The 7,366-nt window shown below is 39.5% G+C and overlaps 1 protein-coding gene across 9 annotated transcripts in view; it reads right to left on the minus strand.

Annotated features, from left to right (window-relative positions):
- The window catches only part of st18 (ST18 C2H2C-type zinc finger transcription factor), a 31,040-nt gene extending 25,081 nt beyond the window's left edge, over window positions 1-5,959 (minus strand). For 6 of the 9 annotated variants that reach the window (XM_061044886.1, XM_061044888.1, XM_061044883.1 and 3 more), the window contains exon 1: window positions 1,511-1,663. The gene's annotated coding sequence lies outside the window, so the exon portion shown is untranslated. Of the gene's footprint in view, window positions 1-1,510; window positions 1,664-5,750 lie in introns of those variants that run through there. The other 3 variants (XM_061044881.1, XM_061044889.1, XM_061044884.1) reach the window with 3 other exon arrangements.
- Window positions 5,960-7,366: the final 1,407 nt, after the last annotated feature.

Here is a 7,366-nt window from a genome sequence, read left to right on the forward strand (position 1 = left end):
TGATTTTTGCCACTGTATGGTAAAATCCCTTGGCCACCTGGATTACAAACTCTAGTCCTTTAACTCATGCCAGTATAAATCCGTGTTAACTCGGATTTACCTCTGGCATATGAATTCTCAATCTGCGTAAGCTTTGTTTGGAATGAGTTGAACATAAGTATTTCATGCAGTAAGGATGCCCGATGGTGAATTTCTTTTTCTGTGAAACGCATACTGCGGGATAGTTCAGGATCAAATCAGACATCAGGATAACTAGAAACACCTTAAGCAGCGTTTTACTACACTCGAGAGGTGAGGCCCGCACCGCCGCTCAACGAACCAGGTGGAAGTGTGCAAAGCTGCACCAAGAAATCTGCGTTACCATGGCGACAGATATAAACTCAGCGCTGTACGCCGTGGTCAAGAGTTTAATCAGATTCCTCATAGCAAGATTCTGCTTTGCTTATTGTCAGACAAACATTATTTGCTCAGTTGTTCAAACACGAGCGCTGGTCTGCCACCAAAGCGATCATGATAAAATAAAATATGGCATGAGCAGCCGGGAGGATCTAAATTAAGTATTATCCAATATCCATACAATCTCTCACACTGGTGCGCACACACTTCTGGGCTAGCAGAGTTAAGCCAGACTATTTTGTACTTAAGAGGTTAGCAGAGCTGTTTTGTGAGTTTGATCCATGCTTGCCAAATCAGCAGATGGTCCATGAATATGATTATGTGCATCAATAAAAGGAGTAATCTTTAACAAAATGTAAATTTGACTTAAGTCCAGGGTTTAATATACACGATGGACTTTAACCCACTTTTCCAGCCTGACAGTAGAGCATGATAAGCTAATGCACTTACAATTTTTATATTACAGCAATCAGTAATGATGCTCCGATGCTACTATACAGAGATCAGAAAGAAGAGGAGTCCGATGGATGGTAACAGATATCTGCACAGCGTTCAAAATTTGTCAAAATAACGTCTATTCACTTTTAAACTACTATGTAACTGTTCAGCAGCAATACAAATAAAGTCCAGATGCTTAAAAAGATCCTCTCATGCTTTTTTTTCTGCTAACACTTCAGTGATCTTTCAATTAATCTTTAGACAACACTTAATCAACCACTACTCAAGGGTCAACAACATTAAACTACGTCTCAGACATAAAAAAATAAACCTTTACACTTTAGTGACTAAAAATCCAAACACAGCTTTGACATACAGTTCACAAAACATAAAGTGCAGATGAGAAAGCCGCACGCAAAAAGACTCAGACAGAAAAGTTTTAGCAGCAATCCAGAAGTTAAGAATGGTCAAGAAGAAAAAAAAACGTGGAGGTCTTCTTCTGAGTCACATAAACCAGCATCACTGTTATTGACCCTTCAATGAATGCACTTATCTGAGCCTGAGGCTTACACAGCACAGCACATCCTCGCACAGACAAACAGCATCACTTGTCTCCTACATCTACACTCACTCATGTTAACATGTCCGACAGGGCAGAACGGCGAGCTCGACTTACCATGCCCCTTTTAGCCTTTGTTTTGCCTCTCATACTGACATCGGGGAGGAGACGGAGCAGAAGGATATCGAGGTGGGGTACGGGGTACAGTCCAGAGCCTCGCTGCCTGATGAGAGAGTGTGTTTGGTTTGTGTGTGTGAGTGTGAGTGTGAGTGTGTGTGCAGGGACACTGTGATATTCACCCGAAACGCTAAGCTTTTCTTTTCTTTTTTTTTTTTTTGTAGCCTTTGTGTCATTCACTTAACAACCAATCTCATTAGCTGCCGGGCTACAATAGGCTGAATTATTTTCTGTGTAAATACACCACGTGGAGATCCTCAAGGTAAGACCTCTGAAGGTCTTTTTAATCACATAAAAGATAGATTCACCCCGGAAAGAAAAAAAAAACACTGATTACAGAGAGGAGCGGGCTTCTTCTAAGAAAACAATTGAATAAAACAGCAGAGTGATTTCAATTAAGGAATTACATTTATATTCCTCAGGGTCCAAAGAGAAGAGAGTGTAAAATCATTATTATATCATATTATGGGACTGTATTTAATATCACTGGTGATATATACATGTAGCACTGACTTGATAATATACCCTGAGCATATATGTAAGGGTTAACATAAGAAGAGAGCCACTGCTCTGCTCTGCTCAATTTTGAGGTAAATCAAAACAATAGGTATTAAAAGAGGTTTTTTTAAAATAGCATACATTTCTTAGTTTTTAGCAAATCTCTAGCTGCAGTGCTTAGTGGTGCAGAACCATGAATTTGTGTAAAATGTAACTATTGTGAGCACTTGAAGTCATGACAGCTGTCTATAAGCATCAGGGACATGTCTATTGGCCAACTTGACCCTTGTTAGAAAACAAAACAAATAGAAAAAGAGAATACTGCAGCCTGGGACTGCCGAGCCGGGTCACTGGAGATTTTCCAGACAAACGCCGCACAGGGGAGGGGAGGGGAGGAAGAATAAAAAGGACAGGCTCAGAATCTCATTTTAACAGACCGCACACAATCTGGGCTCCCACAGAACTATCTCTGCCTGACCGCTTTCTATTTATCCCTTATCAGTGTTTACCAACCGCTAGTTTTCTTTCATTCACACTGTGAGGCAGTTCTCTTACTATCAGTCAACAGCTGACACCGTGGAACAGCCTCAAAGGCAAGAGGAAGGGATCAAAACTAAACCAAAGCTGTTTAAACAATACAACAGAGGAAATAAATTCATAAATCCTAATTCTTCCCAACCCACAAGGGTATAAGCAGATCCTTTATAGTTAGGCCAACAAACAAAACCACAGCCAATGAGGTACATTACTATCAAGGTAAATGCTGAAATATATTTTTTTTAAAGAAAAGGCGTAAAAGAAATCCCATGTAATATTAATTGGGAACATTTCATAGTCCTGCCCTGTCAAGCAAAAATAACTATTGACTGAAAGAGGTATTTTAGGTGTTTTATTTCATCTTTCTTTAGAAAAAAAAAAACAACCTGATCAAACCTTTTTTAACATGTTTAGATACTTTTGCCTTAAAGGAGACCTAAGCTACAACGTATAACTGCATTTATTTAAAAACGAATATTTTGTGAAGAGTTTTTAAAATGTTGTGATGATCATTAATGGCTAGTTTAAGAGTGTCATGATAGGATCCGTCCACCACTAAAGAAACTACCAGAAAAAAAAAAGAAAAGAAATGACAGTGTACGTCTATAGAATTGATCTTCTACACAATTAATTATATAACATGAATATTTAATTTACTATGGACCTAACTCTGATTTATATAAAATAACGGATCATATTTTTTCTAAGCAATATATTATATCTGAAAATATATGAATTATACAATTCCACAAGACCATGTTTAAACTTAGAGGTTTTAAGCAAGTGACTACTTTAAATACACGATGTAAAAATATGAATTTAAGGGTATATGTAAACTGTCGCCTTACATTTTTTTTTCCATCAGGTCAAACAAAAACAGCTCTGTTTTTTCTGGAATAGTGTTCAAAAGTTAAGTAATTAATTACATTTATCCTTTGACCAGCTGCTCAACAGCAGATGGATCATTTCTGAGACCTTGTTGAATTAAATCCACATAATTCATTTTCCTGGATTAACTAACTGAAGTTTCAGTCTGGTCCAAAACAGGTAACACAATATTTATCAGACTCACATGTATGCCAAGCTTTTTCGTGTGGTTTTGTTGTTTACATCGTGTTCATGCTGCGGCAGCTGACTAATAAATTAGCTAAGCTATCTGAAATTAAAAGCTTTATTTTTTTTTATTTCTTCACAACATAAATTAAAAAAATGACACGTTTTTTTCCCCCCCCATTACAGAAGTTAGGGTAGTTGCAACTATGTGAATAAGTTTGAGAGTGCAGGTTTGCTGAGCAGCAGGTACCATGGACAGTTCCTGGAGGCGAACACAGGTTACATTTATGTATTGTGTAGCAACTAACATCCTGCTTTGAAGCCGAGGGTGGGGAGCCCACAGGAATAATGGCTCTTACTTATCACTGCTTTCCAACACATCCCTGCTAATGCCTGGGCTGCTGTTCTAATTAAAAGAAAAAGGAGACGTGTAACTTTATAACCTTACTTGCCGGTTCTCTCTTAAACATTACCGTGAAATAACTTTGAACTTAGAAAGGGTTCATATTGAAATATGACACTGTTTCATAACACTGTGTTATCTAATGTCTTTTGTTGCTCTTTTTTCTTGGTTGTTGAGAGATGCGAGCTGACTGAAACAAGCTGATGGGAGTTTTGTTTTGAATGGTGGCTAGCAGGCAGCATTACAACCAGCATTTAAATTAATTTCACCCCTGAAGATTCTCCCAGTTTTTATACTAAAATTCTCCAAACCTAAAAAAACAAGTTAACACAGCGGTTACAGAGTATATTGTCTCTAAAAGACAAAGGAATAGATATGAGTGACAGATAGAGCAGATGTTGGCAGTTAACATGAATATTTTTGACTTTAGGCAATATAAATCATTTTCAGTTGTTCGAAAGAACAAAAGGCAAAATCTAAAAAGGACATATTTTTTTAAATCAAGAGAAAGCCCGAACTCTGCTCATGTGTGAAGAAAAAAACTCCCACTTTTGTTTTGCAGTGATCAACTCAAAGTTGGGTCATGGAGTAGAATCTCAGCCGTAACTTACTAGTAAATGATGAACTTTTCTAACCAGCATCCGTCCTCCTGAATCAATAGTTGCTCTGGAGACTGTGGAGTGCTTTGGCCCCTCTTGCATTTGTTCAAAGCTTACACTTAGCCGCATATAACACAAAAGTTCACATGAAGACGGTTACGATCAAACTACTATCAGGATTAGCATATAGCTTTTTTCAACTTTGCCATAGTTACGATGCAAATAATAAAAATTCAGATCAGAATGTAATGCTTCATCCCTGCTGAATTAATAAAAATTTAAATCTCTTCCATAAACACAAAAGAAGATTTAAAAAAAAATATATTTAACTGCCCATATAAAATTCAACACAAGGGATTAGTTTTCAAACTTTGTAAGACTAACGACGTGAATTACAGGGGGAAAAAACAGTACAGGATGCAATAAAATACTTCAGTGACTGTTCAAATATGTTATTGGAACACAGAGTCAATGTTTAAGTGCATTAGGCTCAGTGGTCTTGTATGTACAGCTGTCACTGTCAAAGCCACAGGCAACCTGACAATGCTTTGTCTCTGCACACAATACCAACATGTGCTCCTCTAAGACAAGCTTAAACTCCACACAAATGCTGTGAATTTAATCTAGATAGACAGTATCTCATGCTATCTGCATGATCAAAAATAGGTCATGCATCTCAAAAAACAGTTTGAGCCATTTAATCTCCTCTCAAACTGTCTGTAACCTGGACTGAAGCTGCGCTCACTTTCCAGCAAAGATTTTAAGAATACTGATTTGTATCCACCAAACAATGCTCATCACCGCTGCAATATTTTCTAAATACTCCCCGACACAGCTCAGAATGTTTGCCAGGATAGTGCTATTTCACATAATCTTGTAAAATCCACTAACACAAGCTTAGCTGTTGAGTAAATCTCAGAGTAAATCTGAATAAGTTTCTAACACTTCTCAATTTCAGCTCCTCTTTTACATTTCATGACAGCATAAAAGCTGAACGACTTGCCGGTCACAAACACCATACAGAGTATCGGTGTTGATAAACGCTGACCAAACTGACATTATAATAAATAAAAAGAACTTTGACACCAACCTAGTGCTGTGATCCAAAAAGTTTGATTTTCTCCCAGTCTCTTGATAGCTGAGCTGGTGCTGTGGCTTTGAAAGGTAGTCCCCAGGAATATGACATACTGTGCCTTTGACAGCCTCGAGATAAGCACCTGCGTTCGGGTCCCTTTTTACGTCACACCTCCCCATTCACAGCCCTTCAACATGATGCACATTTGCACATCAACAGCCACCAACCCCCCTCCTCCTCTCTCTACTCCCACATCCGCAAAACACACAAACAGGCACACAAGAAGGCAGATGCGCACACTAGCCTCTACTCCTGCGCGTGTATGCTCGCACAGACATACACACACACACGCACACAGACACACACACACGGACACAGACACACACACACGGACACAGACACACACGCACAGATTTGTGTGCGCTTAGTGAAGATGTATCATACATGCAGGAAAAAAACTCACATGCACAAAAAAACACTCACAGGTGATTTTTCCTTTTTTCATACTCCTTGATCCAGCCTTATTCATATATTGATCCTTATTTTCCGTCTTTAAAAAAAAAACTTTCACTTGCTTTGTCATAAGACCGGGGCATATGCCCTCCCAAGCTCCTCATACATCACTCATCATGCAAATGAGAGGGAATGTCACTCCTCAGCAGCAGATGGCCAGGGATGATAACAATGGCTCAACAGACCAGTTTCAATGTCTGCGACTTTATCGCTACGGCAACAACAAAAATAGATGATATGAAATCCTTGTCTGTTAATTTGATTTCCCCCCTTTTTTTATGTCTGTACCTGTCAGTCTGTTTCATTTCTCCTGGCCCATTTGAATGTAAAAGCTTTGTCCGAGCTTTTTCCTGTCACGAGAAGTCTGGCTATCAGTAAAAGGCAGAGACCTGGAAATGATTTTTGGTGACTACGGAAGGCTGCTGCCTAGCAGTTATTCAAGTAATTAGGTGTAATTCCTCCCTGTAGGCCATGTTAGCCTCCTGAGTTAGCTCATGCGTTAGACAGGCCTGGATAGAGACAGAGAAGAAGAAAAAAAGAAGAGGGGCCCCGAGAAAATCACGAATGCAGCTTTTCAAACACCCCCCCAGCTAAAGTGATGTCACCCTGCATCCTGCTGACTCCTGTTCATACAAGCCCCCATAGCAGAGAGTAAACAGTGCAAGCGTTTAGCAAACAGGGCCAGATTACAATGACAAAGGCAACCACACTTCTGGGTGGAGCCTGGGGCAAGGGGGGCAAAAGAAAAAAAAAGAGGTGGGGGGCAGGGATGGTGTGGTTCAGGATTTAAAATAAGTGATACCCATGAGGGAGCCCCCCCTCCCCCCTTAAGATCTGAGCGTACCCCTTTCCCCCAGCTGATGGTAGGGGCCACCCAAACATGCTTATCTGTCGGCTATGTCCCCCCCCCTGGTCCCCTGGGACAGACGTGTGAACACAATATGTAATAATAATGTATTTTCAGCTCTTTTTTCTGTGATTTGTGCATTTGGTTATGCAAGGCCGGGGACTTGAGGATGGAGAATATCATTACTTAAGGTTTGGCAGTTGATCATCACCTTGTTTAATGCCTCATTTGAAAGTCTAATTCCTAACTGTCTTCAAGAGCCAATTCATGG

This window comes from Labrus mixtus, chromosome 8, assembly GCF_963584025.1.
Source record: "Labrus mixtus chromosome 8, fLabMix1.1, whole genome shotgun sequence".
Taxonomy (NCBI): domain Eukaryota; kingdom Metazoa; phylum Chordata; class Actinopteri; order Labriformes; family Labridae; genus Labrus; species Labrus mixtus.